This window comes from Elaeis guineensis, chromosome 13 (assembly GCF_000442705.2).
Source record: "Elaeis guineensis isolate ETL-2024a chromosome 13, EG11, whole genome shotgun sequence".
Lineage (NCBI taxonomy): Eukaryota > Viridiplantae > Streptophyta > Magnoliopsida > Arecales > Arecaceae > Elaeis > Elaeis guineensis.
The window spans coordinates 15,995,840-16,010,475 of record NC_026005.2 but is presented as its reverse complement, the minus strand read 5'-3'; the positions used below and the strand labels follow the sequence as shown (position 1 = coordinate 16,010,475).

The following is a 14,636-nucleotide window of genomic DNA, read 5'->3' as shown; positions in this document are numbered from 1 at the left end:
GGCAAGTCCCTGAGAGTGGTTTGTTAAATTGGTTCAGTTGCTGGCCTGGCCAACTCGTTTGGTGTCTAGAAAGGCAACGATGAGTGAACCTCCCACCTCTTATACTTACCTGGCTAACTAGTTGATCAATCTCCACTTGGAAGGTTTGAAGGGTCATCTTGGAACAGTTAGGAGCTGTCTAGATTTAGGTTAACCCTAGGATAGATTGAGTTTAATTTATTGATTCACTTGTTTGAAAAAAAAAAAAAAAATTAAAATTTAAATTAATTTGGTTACTTTTCTTTAAATTTAGGACTCCTTAGGATCTTCTCTTTAGAACTTTTTCTCTTTTCTTTCTTTTCCTTATACATAAAAATTTTATTAAAAAAAAAAATTTGTATAAACATCGAGAACCGTACACTTCGTGTGTGGAGAAGAGTGTCGGGTCGTCTAGTTAGAATTGAGTCAATTCCTGTTGTTCCAATGGCTGAACCAATCCAACCCATGACCCTTAAGGATTTGTGTTATCCAGTTGGCTCCATCCAACCATCTTGTATCAGGTTGCCACAACCCACAGCTAACAATTTTGAAATCAAACCTCAAATCATAAATATGCTTCCAAAATTCACAGGATTAGAGGATGCTTATATATTTATTAGAGAATTTGAGGAGGTATGTGCAACCATGAAACTGCAATTAACAGAGGATGAGGTCAAACTTAGATTAATCAACTTTGCCCTTAAGGACAATGCTAAGAAGTGGCTTTATAGTCTGCCAAACTATTCTGTCACTACCTGGGAGGGCTTTGTGAGAACATTTTTAAAAAAGTATTTCCCCCATCATAAAACAGTTAGGATTAGGAATGAAATAAATCAATTTTACCAACTAGCTGGTGAATCATTTTGGAAGTACTTTGATCGTTTCAAGAATCTTTTGACCCAATGCCCACACCATGGAATAGAAACTTGAAGACTATGCCAGATCATCTATGAGGGGTTAGATTCAAACTCAAGAACCATGCTAGAGTCCATGTGCCAAGGCCAATTTATGGACAAAGAAACTACTGAAGCTTGGCAATTCTTAGAAGACCTAGCCGAGAAAAATTTACAGTGGGAAACAACTAGGGAACCTGATAAAGCTACACCTTCAAGAGGAGGAATGCATCAAATTCAACCAACCCTAGCATCAGAGGCCAAGATTGCAACCTTAACACGTAGATTGGAAGCCTTAGAATTACAGAGACCAGCCAATGTAAATCAAATATCTGCACCCATGTGTAAAGGGTACAATGCACCAGACCATGTCTTAGAAGAATGTTCCTACTCGAATGAGTGTGCACAGGTGAATGCCACCTATCAAGGACCATTGAACAATCTTTATGCACCCACATATAACCCAGGTTGGAGGAATCACCCAAATTTCTCATGGTCCCAGAATCCTAATGTAGGCAATCCAAATTTCAATCAGCAAAATCTAAGGTCCAACCCAGTAATGAACAACCCGCCAGGCTTCCATGATAATGACAAGAAAATTACCTCTTTAGAGAAAAGCCTAGAAGCCATGATGAAGACACATACCAGCTTTATGCAAACCACGGGTCAACTCATAAATAATAACACCCAAGCTATAGCCCGTCTGGAAATGCAAGTAAGTCAGCTGGCTTCGACCATTAGTGAACGAGAACATGGTAGGTTACCTAGCCAACCTGAGCCAAATCCTAGGAACCAAAATGGTCCACGACCCCAACAAGGAAACCAAGTTAATGGTGTAAATGCCATTCATACCTTAAGATCAGGAAAACAAATAGACAATAAGGTAGTTGTACTTGATGATATAGATGACTCATCTGCCGAGTCACCTTCTAAAACTACTACCTTTCAACCTCAAGCACCAGAAACTGAAAATTCACCTAGTCCAGTACTTAAAAGTCCTAGAGCTCCTTTTTCAAACAGACTGAAATCCAATAAATCTGAACATTTAGATAAAATTTTAGAGGTATTTAAACAAGTCCAAGTTAATATTCCTCTTTTAGATATAATCCATCAGGTTCCAACTTATGCCAAATTTTTAAAAGATCTCTGCACTAGGAAAAGGATCACTAATGTACCAAAGAAAGCATTTTTGGCTGCAAGTGTCAGTTCATACCTATCTAGCCATGTGCCAATTAAATATAAGGACCCTGGAGCTCCAACAATTTCTTGTGTTATTGGAGAAACCAATATAAAAAAGGCCTTGCTAGATCTAGGAGCTAGTGTGAATATCCTTCCATATTCGGTGTATGAACAACTAGGATTAGAAAAACTTCAACCTACTGGGATCACATTACAGTTAGCCGATAGATCTCTCAGGATCCCTAAGGGAATGGTCGAGGATGTTCTGATAAAGGTTGAAAATTTTATTTTTCCTGTAGATTTTATTGTTTTAGAGACTTAGCCAGTTGCGAATCCTAAAGGACATATACCTGTCATTTTAGGAAGACCATTCTTAGCTACGGCCAATGCTGAAATCAATTGTCGAAATGGTCTAATGAAGTTATCCTTTGGGAATATGACCATTGAGCTTAATGTTTTTAACTTAGAACAGGAATCCTCTTCTCATGCTGATGTCAATGTAGTCCAAGATGGTATTTATGAATCCATTGACATTAGTGATGATGAAGTCGACCTAGAGTCTAACCCCTGGTTAATCCATGAGTCTGAGGATGTCAATGAAATACTTAAAGAAAATAAGATTAATCAAGAATCGACACTTCCTACTGAACCAATCATTGAGATGGTGAAACCATCACCTAAACCATCGATAGAGGAAGCACCCATTTTAGAACTGAAACCCCTCCCAGAACATCTCAAGTATGCATATCTAGGACCCAAAGAAACTTTGCCTGTAATTATTGCATCAGACCTAGATCCCAAGCAAGAGGAGGAGTTAGTGTCAGTTCTAAAAGCAAATCAGGAAGCAATAGGTTGGACCATAGCAGATATCAAAGGAATAAGCCCTTCTATAGTTCAACATAGAATATACTTAGAGGAAGAGGCTAAACCAACAAGAGAAGCCCAAAGAAGGCTTAATCCAGTTATGAAGGATGTAGTTAAAAAGGAGATTCTGAAACTCCTAGATAGTGAAATAATTTATCCTATTTCTGATAGCTCTTGGGTAAGCCCAGTTCAAGTAGTACCCAAGAAATCTGGGGTAACAGTGGTCCAAAATGATGCAAACGAACTTATCCCAACTAGGACCCAAACGGGATGGAGGGTCTGTATAGACTATAGAAAGTTGAATGCTGCGACAAGGAAAGATCACTTTCCTTTGCCATTTATTGATCAAATGTTGGAAAGACTAGCCGGACAAGAGTTTTACTGTTTTCTTGATGGATACTCCGGTTACAACCAGATCCCCATAGCCGCTGAAGATCAAGAAAAGACTACATTCACCTGTCCATTTGGTACTTTTGCCTATAGACGAATGCCCTTTGGACTATGTAATGCACCGGCAACCTTTCAGAGATGCATGATCAACATGTTTTCAGATATGATAGAACGATTTCTAGAAATTTTTATGGATGACTTTTCTATTTTTGGTCTAACCTTCTCCGAGTGTCTGAATCACCTGCAATTAGTTCTAGAACGATGTAAGGAGAAGCACCTAGTTCTCAACTGGGAAAAATGTCAGTTTATGGTCAAACAGGGAATAGTTCTTGGCCATGTCATTTCTAAAAAGGGGATTGAAGTGGACAAGGCCAAAATAGATCTAATTGCAAGTCTTCCACCACCTAAATCTGTGAAAGAAATACGTTCATTTTTAGGTCATGCTGGATTCTATAGAAGGTTTATTGCCAACTTTAGCAAAGTAGCACGTCCACTGACTAATCTTTTGGCAAAGGATACCAAATTTGAATTTACTCATGAGTGCTTGGAATCCTTTGAATTTCTAAAAAATGCACTTGTATCGGCTCCAATCATTCATCCTCCTGTCTGGTCTGAACCATTTGAATTAATGTGTGATGCGTCCGATCATGTTGTGGGCGCAATCTTAGGTCAACGAATAAATAAGCTGCCTAGAGTGATATATTATGCAAGTAAAACCTTAAATGATGCGCAGCTTAACTACACCACAACTGAGAAGGAGTTCCTTGCCGTTGTCTTTGCTTTAGAGAAATTTAGATCTTATTTGGTTGGGACCCACACCATTGTTTACACCGATCACTCAGCCATTAGACATCTCCTAGCAAAGAAGGATGCCAAGGCACGTTTAATCAGATGGATTTTGCTCCTTCAAGAATTTGACCTAGAAATTAGGGACAAGAAAGGCACTGAGAACGTTGTAGCAGATCATTTGTCCCGAATTCCAGTTGCACCATCTAGTGAACCACCCATCAATGAATCTTTTCCAGATGAGCAACTCATGTCTGTGTCTACTGAACCTTGGTTTGCTGATATTGTAAATTATTTAGCCATAGGCAAGATACCTTCTCATTGGACTAAGCAGGATAAATATAAATTCTTTGCCCAAGTGAAGTATTTCATTTGGGATGATCCTTATCTTTTTAAACAATGTCCTGATCAAATTATTAGAAGATGTATCCCAGATAACGAAGTCATGAATATTTTATCTTTTTGTCATGATCAAGCATGTGGGGGTCACTTCGCGTCTAAGAAAACTGCTGCTAAGGTTCTCCAATGTGGTTTTTATTGGCCCAATTTGTTTAAGGATGCTTATGAATATTGTAAAAGTTGTGCTCAATGTCAGAAAATGGGTCGAATCACCAAGCGACACATGATGCCACTCAACCCAATCTTGGTAGTTGAAGTTTTTGATGTTTGGGGAATCGATTTCATGGGACCATTTCCAAATTCCTTTGGAAATAAATATATTCTAGTAGCAGTTGATTATGTTTCAAAGTGGGTAGAAGCAATTGCATGTAGAACATCCGATAGCAAAATGGTCATTAAGTTTCTTAAAGAAAATATTCTCTCCCGTTTCGGTATTCTTAGGGCAATCATTAGTGATCGGGGAACCCATTTTTGTAACCGACCTTTTGCAACATTGATGAAAAAGTATAATGTCACCCACAAATTGACCACACCATATCATCCTCAAACTAGTGGACAAGTTGAAGTGTCAAACCGACAAATCAAACAAATTCTGAAAAAACTGTTAGTGCCAATAGAAAGGATTGGTCTTTGAAATTAATTGATGCACTTTGGGCATACCGAACCGCTTTCAAGACCAATCTAGGAATGTCTCCTTATAGGATTGTGTTTGGTAAACCATGTCACTTGCCTATTGAGATAGAACACAAAGCCATGTGGGCCATCAAACAACTAAATACAAATTTGAACGACGCTGGAAACCATAGAAAGCTTCAGTTGAATGAATTAGAAGAACTTAGAAATGAAGCCTATGAAAATGCAAAGATATACAAGGAATGAACCAAAGCATTTCATGATCAATCAATTATGAGAAAAACTTTCAATATCGGACAAAAGGTACTCTTATATAACTCTAGATTACATCTGTTTCCAGGAAAGCTTAGGTCTAGATGGACAGGACCATTTTTAGTAAAGGAAGTCTTTTCACACGGAGCTGTTGAGATTGAAAACCCAAGTAATGGTGTTATCTTTAAAGTTAATGGTCAACGATTAAAACCATTCTTGGAATTATCTGTCAAGACTATTGAAGATGCCATGGTTCTTTATGAACCAACTTATTCTGATTAAGTTGCTTCGAGGTTTGGTCTGGCTGAAGACATAAAACTTAGCGCTTCTGGAAGGCAACCCAGCTTATTTAATTTCTAATGCTTTCTTTGTTTTCAGTTTCCTTAGGACAATTAAATTAGATAAACTCCATTGGGGACAATGTCGGTCAAGTTGGGGGGAGAGCTTGAACAAAATCAGGTGTTATCATTTCCTTTTCCTTCCACTATGAGTTATTTCTTGCATTTAATATATTATGTAAAAAAATAAATAAATAAATATATATATATATATATGAAATAAATTAATCTATAAAAGAAATAAGAGTAAGTTAGAAAGTATTTGCTAATGTAGTGAGTCACGGAGAAGATTAGCTGGTTAGACTCTTGGTGGCTTAGGTCATTTAAAGACTATTAGCACTTCCAATTGCACATGCACACTAACAAGGTAAAGTAGGTGTTAATTGTAAGGTCAATTAAGGATTTGAGTATTATTTAAATTAGATAATTTTCTCTACACCCCAATTGAAGAAATTTGAATTTAAGGAAAGAGCTACCTGCCTGAAATAAAATACAAAACACAGAGTAAATGTGGATTGCCCTAAGCCTAGTAACCGGGTCTCTTCACCTAAGTCAAGTGTTGAGATTCGCGTCAAACGGTGGTGGGAAGGCCAGGATGCTCAGCAAAAAAAAAAAAAAAAAAAAAAAAAAAAAAAAACTGTGTGAAAGCTACCTTAGTTCTTTGTTTAATCTGGGGTGTATAGAAAATTAATCGAACTAAGTTATGAAAAATGATACAATTGGCCTGTACAAGTTAATACTGAAATACTAAGTTAGTTATCACTCACACAAGTGCTATAAAACTTTAAGTGTACTCTAAGAAAGCTTCTAAGTAGACCGACTACCGATTCTAATTCGAAGCTCATTACTTAGTAATACTAGAAAACTTCTTGAATTTCGATCTTAAATTAATTTGCAAAAGAAGGATCTTTTTGAATTATGATCTTATTTTGGTACATTGCTAAGGGACTAGCAATGATTAAGTTGAGGGGTGTGATTTATGTCACAAATTGACATAAAAAGTATCAATTAATATCTAAATTATCTAACTTTATTAAGAAATTGATACTTGTTATTATATTTTGTAGAAGAAGAGATCATCAATAGAAAGAACAAGGAAAGAAGATTCCAACGGCGCAAATTTTATGCAAAACGGAGTTAAATTGACCCAGAATTGAAGAATGAAGAAAGAAGACTCAATTGGGTCAAACCCGAGTCAAATCAGATCAAAATTGATCAAAAATCAACTGATTTGGTGATCTGATTAGCCGCTGGTCCACAGCAACAGGCGCGTGGACCATGGACCCATCGACGCACCATAAACCCCCCTAACAACTCTCTAAAACCTCTTAGTCCCACATGAAAGTTTTGAAAACCTTATAACCCCCAAATGCCTATAAAAAGCCCCCAAAGGCCCTTGTTTTATGTATTCTTCCTTCCGATCAAGCTTGTAACCCTAGATAGTGGGGTTTTTAGCTCTCTTTTCAAGCCTCGAGCTTTGAGGTTTTTGTAATAAATTTTTTTTATATATAAAATCTTATTTTTATGCAATTTCATCTCTTTACATTATGCAATTTATTTTTCTTGCAATTAGGATAGTTTAATTTATGCAATTTAATTTTATGCAATTAGGTTAGTTTAAATTATGCAGTTTAAATTTATGCAATTAGGATAGTTTAATTTATGAAATTAGGATAGTTTATTTTTTGTATTTAAATTTTGCAAGAGATTTAGATCATGTCTAGCTAAGCATCCCTTCTAGGGTTTGCGATGAAGCTAGATCATGAGTAGGGATTTTACATAGGGTTCTTTCTTTTTCTTAGGGTTTCTTTTTCTTCCTCTTTTGCCAAGAATTTTTGATGAACTACAGTTGGGTCAGAGTCCCTTCATAGTTCATGCTTGATTCAGTGCATAGGAGGAGAAAACCCTAAGGGATCCTAGTTACTACTCCCCTGTAAAGAATCTTGATGGGTTATCGTTGGGCCTTAGTCCCTTCATAATCTATGCTTGGGAAAGACAAGAGGAGTAGTCGTTAGGATCAATAAGAAAAATTCTAGGTAGAATTCCCTAATCTAGATCTAGTGGATTCAAAAACCCTAGATCCTTAGTCTTATTGTCTTTAGCAAACAACTTTCGACTTTCGATTTTTGTTAAAGCTCGCTTGAGCATAGATTTGAAAATCATTTTTAAAACCAAGTCTCTGTGGGATCGACCCGTACTCGCTGGTCGTGCTACTCTGCACACCGTGCGCTTGCAGTTTTATTTACAAATTTTAAGATTTGAACATCAGTTTCTAATCATGTTCATATGTAGATGCATACATAAATCTGAAATTTTATATAATCTGATTCATAATTTATATATGAGATTTATGATTGTATATTTAGATCATAAATTATTTTCAATACGATTCATGATTAGTCTATCAGATATATGATATTATGTATTGATCTGAATTTTATATGCATATATGAGATATATGTTTGTATGTTAAATCTGAATATTATTTTCATGATTTAAAACTTATCTTACATGCAAAGAATTTAAATCTGAAATTTGATTTTAAAATCTAAAATTTGTATTTATGCATAAGGATTTTGGTTATGAAAAAATCAAAAGTTAGGTCATGTAATAGGATTACATCTAAGGTTTATGATTTGAACTATATGGATCTAATTCGATTAAGTAATTAATCAAACTGAATCAAGTGTTGATTAGGATTAGATCAATTAAGTTATATGGTCATGTAATTGATGTTGATCAAATCGATTGAATCCCATATGTAGAATCGATTAACCTAAAAACCTAATTTGGCTCATTGGTTTGAGCCCGATTCGCTAATCTATTGGTGTTTAAGGTAAGTAATTAAGACGTAGTTATTTAATTGATTCTGTTAGTTTATCTAGCCAATTTATTGGTGACTAAGGAAAGTAATAGGGGGACCCCCATCGATCTCTACTTACCTAGCTAATTTGGAAGATTGAGTCTTCAATAAGGTTGCTTAGCAGTTTGGTTTAGCCTATGTCAATTAGATCGGTCATATGATGACTGATTAGATGAGACCTAAACCTAAACTTCTCCATAAATATTAAGTCCATAGGTCTTCCACCGTTGTAGATGTGTAGGCATGCTATTGATGTTGATTGTTCTCGACTGGTTATAGTGGTTCAGTTGCATCGAAAATACGTAACCACTCAATTAGCAAAGAGTTGCTTTAGGATAAGGATGGGATGGGGCCCAATAACTATTAGGTGAGAGACCCAATGATGGCCTTACACCTGCTTGTGAATGGTGGATCGGGCTTAACTAAGGAGTGTGGTCAATAACTGTTAGGTGAGCCCACATGACTTAGAGATCAAATCGCTGCAACATGCTTAGAGAAGTATCTGGACAAAGAGTTGCCTACGTATCAATATACGTATTATCAATAACTGTTAGGTGAGGTGCATGGCATCGATGAGACCGCAGCACCCATAGGAATCTTTTTTTGCATTAGAATTTTCGTTTTTCATCCGGAGAGTGGAGGGATCCAAAAAATTAGTAGGAGTCATTGAATTTTTACTCTCGTAGTTAAACAATGTCAGTCTCAAACCCTTTAGCTCGCATCCTTGAAACCAATCGTTTGACCGAAACTAATTATAAAGACTGACTCAGAAACCTCAGGATTGTCCTGACCTCAAAAAAATTAAGTCATGTACTCGATCAAAAATCCATAGTGTTACCAAACCATCCTATTGTCGAGCAAAGAGCTGCGTTTGAAAAGTGAACGAATGAAGACAGTCGGGTCAAGTGCTATGTGCTAGCATCTATGTCAAACGAGTTGTAAAGCCAGCATGAGCATATGCCCACTGTCAGAGTTATGATCACTCACCTATAAGAGTTGTATGGTGATCAAAGCTATACTGTGCGCTTCGAAATGTCCAAAAGACTCTTCAACTTGAAGATGCGTGAAAGATAATCGGTCCATGAGTACTGGATGACAATGATTAAGGACATTAAGGAGCTTGGAAAGCTCGGGCTTGAAATGCAAAAGAAATTGTAGATAGATTTGATCCTTCATTCCCTTATGAGTTCATATAGTCAATTTATTATAAATTTTCATATGAACAAGTTCGATTGCACTATATCCAAACTGATCAACATATTGGTCACTACGGAAGAAATCTTGAAGAGTTCAAAGGGTACTGTTCTCACTGCAGAGTGGACTTCTTCCAAAAAAAAGTCTACTGGAAAGAAGAAGACTAAATCCGCTAAGAAGCAGAAGAAAGAGAGCAAGCCAAAAAAGAAAGTTTCTAAGAAAGCCGAAGCAATGGGAAAGTGTTTCCACTGTGATGCTGAAGGCCATTGGAGGAGGAACTGTCCACTTTATCTGGAGAGTCTAAAGATAAAAAAGGATGATAAACCTTCAAAAAGTATGCTCGTAATTGAATCTAACCTCACGATTTCTTTTACTTTTAGTTGGGTATTAGACTCTGGTTTGAGTGCTCATATATGTACTTCAATGCAGGGTCTAATAGAAAGTAGGAGGTTGAAAGAAGGTGATATGATTTTTTGAATCGACAATGGAGCAAAAGTTACTGTAGAGGCCATTGGTACTTATCCTCTTTGATTACTATCTGGTTTTAGATTAGATTTAAAGGACTGTTATTTTGTTCCTATAGCTAGTCGAAATTTGATTTTCATATCTGTGCTAGCACAGAAAGGTTTTGAAATTAGTTTCAATAAAGATTTTTATTCTATTTATTTATGAAATAAATTTGTTACATAAGATTTTTTAATTGACAGTCTATATCACTTGCATGTTGATGCGAATGTGAATTTAAACGAGTAAATAGTAAGTATCGTAGGTCAAAAGAGACTCAGAGATGAAATTAACCAGAAGTACTTGTGGCATCATAGACTTGAACATATTAGAAAGGATAGGATAAACAAACTGAAAAGGGATGGGATCCTTGGCTCTCTTAATCCAGAGTCATATCCAGCTTACAAATCTTGCCTTCGAAGAAAGATGGCCAAGTTACCCTTTGTAAGACATGGGGAAAAAACCACTGAGTTACTTGTTCTGCTACACACTGACATGTGTGGACTATTTGATGTGTAGATCAGGGGTGGTTATAGCTACTTTATAATTTTTATCGATGATTTGTCTAGATACAGATATGTGTATCTGATGAAATACAAGTCTGAAGCCTTTGAAAAATTCAAAAAATTCATAAATAAAGTAGAAAAGCAAATAGGCAAGTCCATTAAGGTTCTTCGATCTGATCGAGGAAGTGAATACTTTAGTCAAAAAATTTTAAAAAATCTTAAGGACAACAGCATAGTCTCTCAATGGACTCCTCTCGAAATACCTCAGCTCAACGAGATATCCAAAAGGAGGAATAGGACCCTATTGGATATGATCAGGTCCATGACGAGCTTCACTGATCTACCCTTATATCTTTGAGGACATACCTTATTAACCACCATTCACCTATTGAATAGGATTCTATCAAAGTCTATTTCTACCATACCGTATGAGATATGATACGGTAAGAAGTCGAATCTAGATTATCTTAAGACTTGAGGATGTCCGATCTATGTCCAAAGACAGATGACTGATAAACTAGAAGATAGATCTGTAATAGCTTATTTTATAGGGTATCCAAAAGATTCCATCGGATACTACTTCTACATTCCACAAGATCATAATATGATTGTGAGTCGAAATACCATATTTCTAGAAAAATAGTTTATCCAAGATGGTGGCAGTGGGAGGTTAGTTGAGCTTGAAGAGAAGGTCTCTGAAGAGCAAAGAGCTATAGATTCTCAGGAACCCATTATTCATGAGCCAGTAGTTGACGTTTTTCTACAACCTCGTAAATCTAGTAGGATCTCCCGACCTTCTGAAAGGTACATGGGTATGCTTACGGAGGAAGTAAAGAAAATATTTCTTATAGGAGATAGGGGTCATGGTAATGATCTTAATATCCTTAATGAGGTGATGTCTGACATCAATTTCAAAAAATGATTAGATACGATGAAATCAAAAATTGACTCGATATACTCCAATCAAGTATGGACCTTAGTGGATCCACCTGAGGCCATTGGGTATACATAGATCCACAAAAAAAAAAGATGTCGATGGTAAGGTAGAAACCTATAAAGCTAGGTTTGTAGTAAAAAGTTATAGTCAGCATGAGTGCATTGACTATCATGAAACCTTCTTGTTCGTAGCCATGCTGAAATCCATCTATACTTTGCTTGCTGTTGTAGCTTATTATGATTATGAAATCTGACAGATGGATGTGAAAACTATTTTTTTGAATGGATATCTTAAGAAAAATATTTATATGGAGCAGCTTTTGAATTTCACATCTAACGATGATGATTACAAAGTCTGTAAGCTGCAAAGATCCATATACGGATTAAAGCAAATTTCTCAGAGTTGGAACCATTGTTTTGATGAAGCGATCAAATCGTTTGATTCATCAAAAATGAAGAGGAACATATGTATACAAAAGGGTCAGTTGGAGCGCAATAACATTCCTCATATTGTACGTAGATGATATTCTCCTCATTGAAAATGATATTTTTATACTGAGCATGGTCTAAAGATAGTTGTCCAAGAAATTTTTCATGAAAGACCTAGGGAAAGCATCCTATATTCTCAGAATAAAGGTCTATAGGGATAGATCTAAACAGATACTGGGCCTGTCACAAAAACTGTACATAAAGAAGGTGCTAAAGAGGTTCAGCATGAAAAACTCTAAAAGAAGATTTTTGCCTCTTAGGCATAGTATTAATCTTTCCAAGACGATGTGTCCGACCATATCTGAGAAAGTTCAGTGCATAAGTAGGATTCCTTATGCCTCAGCTATAGGGAGCCTCATGTATATCATACTGTATACTCAACCTGATATAGCCCTTGCTGTCAGTATCACGAGCAGATATCAGTCGAATCCAGATGAGGAGTACTAGATAGCTGTGAAGAATATCTTTAAGTAGTTAAGAAGGACAAAGATTTGTTCTTGATCTTTGAAGGAGATTTTGAGTTACGAGTCGAGGGGTATACTGACTCAGACTTTATGTCTGATCTTGATGATAGAAAGTCTACGTCAGGATATGTGTTCATTTGCAATAGTGAAGCAGTCAGCTGAAAAAGTTTCAAGCAACCCATCATAGCAGATTCAACCACAGAGACTGAGTATGTTGCTACTTAAGATGCTACAAATGAAGATTTTTGGTTCAAGAAGTTCGTCGCGGAACTTGGGGTTATAACATTGGATGCCATACCACTTTACTGTGACAATAATGGAGCCATTGCACTTACTAAGGAGCTGAGGTCTAATCAAAAATTAAAGCACATGAAGCGGTGGTATCATATCATATACGACTACCTTGAAAAAAAAATATGTCGAGGTGCAAAGAGTAGACTTCATGGATAATGTGGCAGACTTGCTGACAAAGTAATTGAGCCAATCAAAAATAGAAGTCCATCTTGAGAAGATGGGACTTAGATTAGTGGCCAATTAATTTTAGTCTAAGTGAAAGATTGTTAGATGTATGTCATAGAAGTCAATAATAATTGACATATTGTAATAAATCTAGGACACAATTTTATACTTAATATATTAATTTGATCAATAAAAAGATAAACTTTTTTTCATTCAAGTGTGATGTGTCTTTGAATTGTCCATGAAATTAACTTTCGATATATATTCTCAAAGTGTTGAGAATTAGAGACATGTATTTAATTTCTAAATACTCCCGATCATAGGATCATCATCAGGATGATGATTGATCCAGATAGACCGATGCACAAATCACTTCCTTCGGGATAGATGAGTCTCTGATCTATAGTGCAGAGACACTGGATGATGAATGTTAGTAGTTGTTAGAGAACAACTAGTACTGAGCGTGACCATATGAGAGATCACTTGGATTTCTATTCAATCATCAGTGATTGTCTCGATGTTGTAGTTATATAAATGATCATCTGATCTGAGATTGTACTATTGCTCGCAGTGAGGCTATTGGAGTTTAATTGATACATAAACATAGATCTCAATGAGCCCTTATAGTGGATGTTGGCGATAGTTGGTCTACTGTAGGAGTAGGGTGCGTATCAAGATAGAATCTATTGACCTTGATAGAGAGGAGTAGACCTATGAGATTTGAGAAGCTAAGTTTGAGAATCTATGGTCACAGTAGTGTGATTGATGGAAAGGAATTTTTATAGAAATCACAATTGGACTTGAGCTGATCGAATCTATCATATGACTGATGTTGAGGTTTGATGATTTATCCATGATCTGCCATCTAGTCGGGACTCATGATAAAGGAACTAAATCACATGCTAACTATACCTTGAGGTTTATTTTCGATTCTACTGGATTATCACTACATACTGCTAGGTGTCATGATGGATTGTGAGAGCTCACTAGGACTATTCTGGATCGACAATCTTTGATGAGTTAGAGTAAAATTATTTCGATCCATTGAAAAGAGTTTCAATGATATTTTGATAGAGATCATTGTATATCTCACTACCAGATAGAATTGAACCTATGGGGTCACACAACAAAGGGATTAGGTCTGGAATTAGCAATTGAATTTATGAAGTATCAATTGAGTTTAGAAAAATCCGATTGGGTTCAAGGTAACCTTACTAGTACATAGTTGGATATAATTTTTTTTTTTACGTTTGGATTTCTTATTTGATAAGATAATTTAAACTTAATTATCTGCTAATAATTTAAATGAATTAGATTCATTGGACTCCAATTGTTGAGTGTCTAAAATTTTGGATCAATTGAATTAAGGGTGCAAGTCCTTAATTCAATTCTTTGATAGTTTAGTTGGGGTGTCACCTTGATTTGATCAAGTTGGGCGTGTCACACCTTTAGAGGGCATGTAGATTCCA

At 36.1% G+C, this 14,636-nt stretch overlaps 1 non-coding gene across 1 annotated transcript; it reads right to left on the bottom strand.

Annotated features, from left to right (window-relative positions):
* Window positions 1–831: 831 nt before the first annotated feature.
* On the bottom strand, window positions 832–938 carry LOC140853497 (small nucleolar RNA R71). The gene has a single exon (XR_012136567.1). It is a non-coding gene; the product is annotated as a small nucleolar RNA R71 (small nucleolar RNA).
* Window positions 939–14,636: the final 13,698 nt, after the last annotated feature.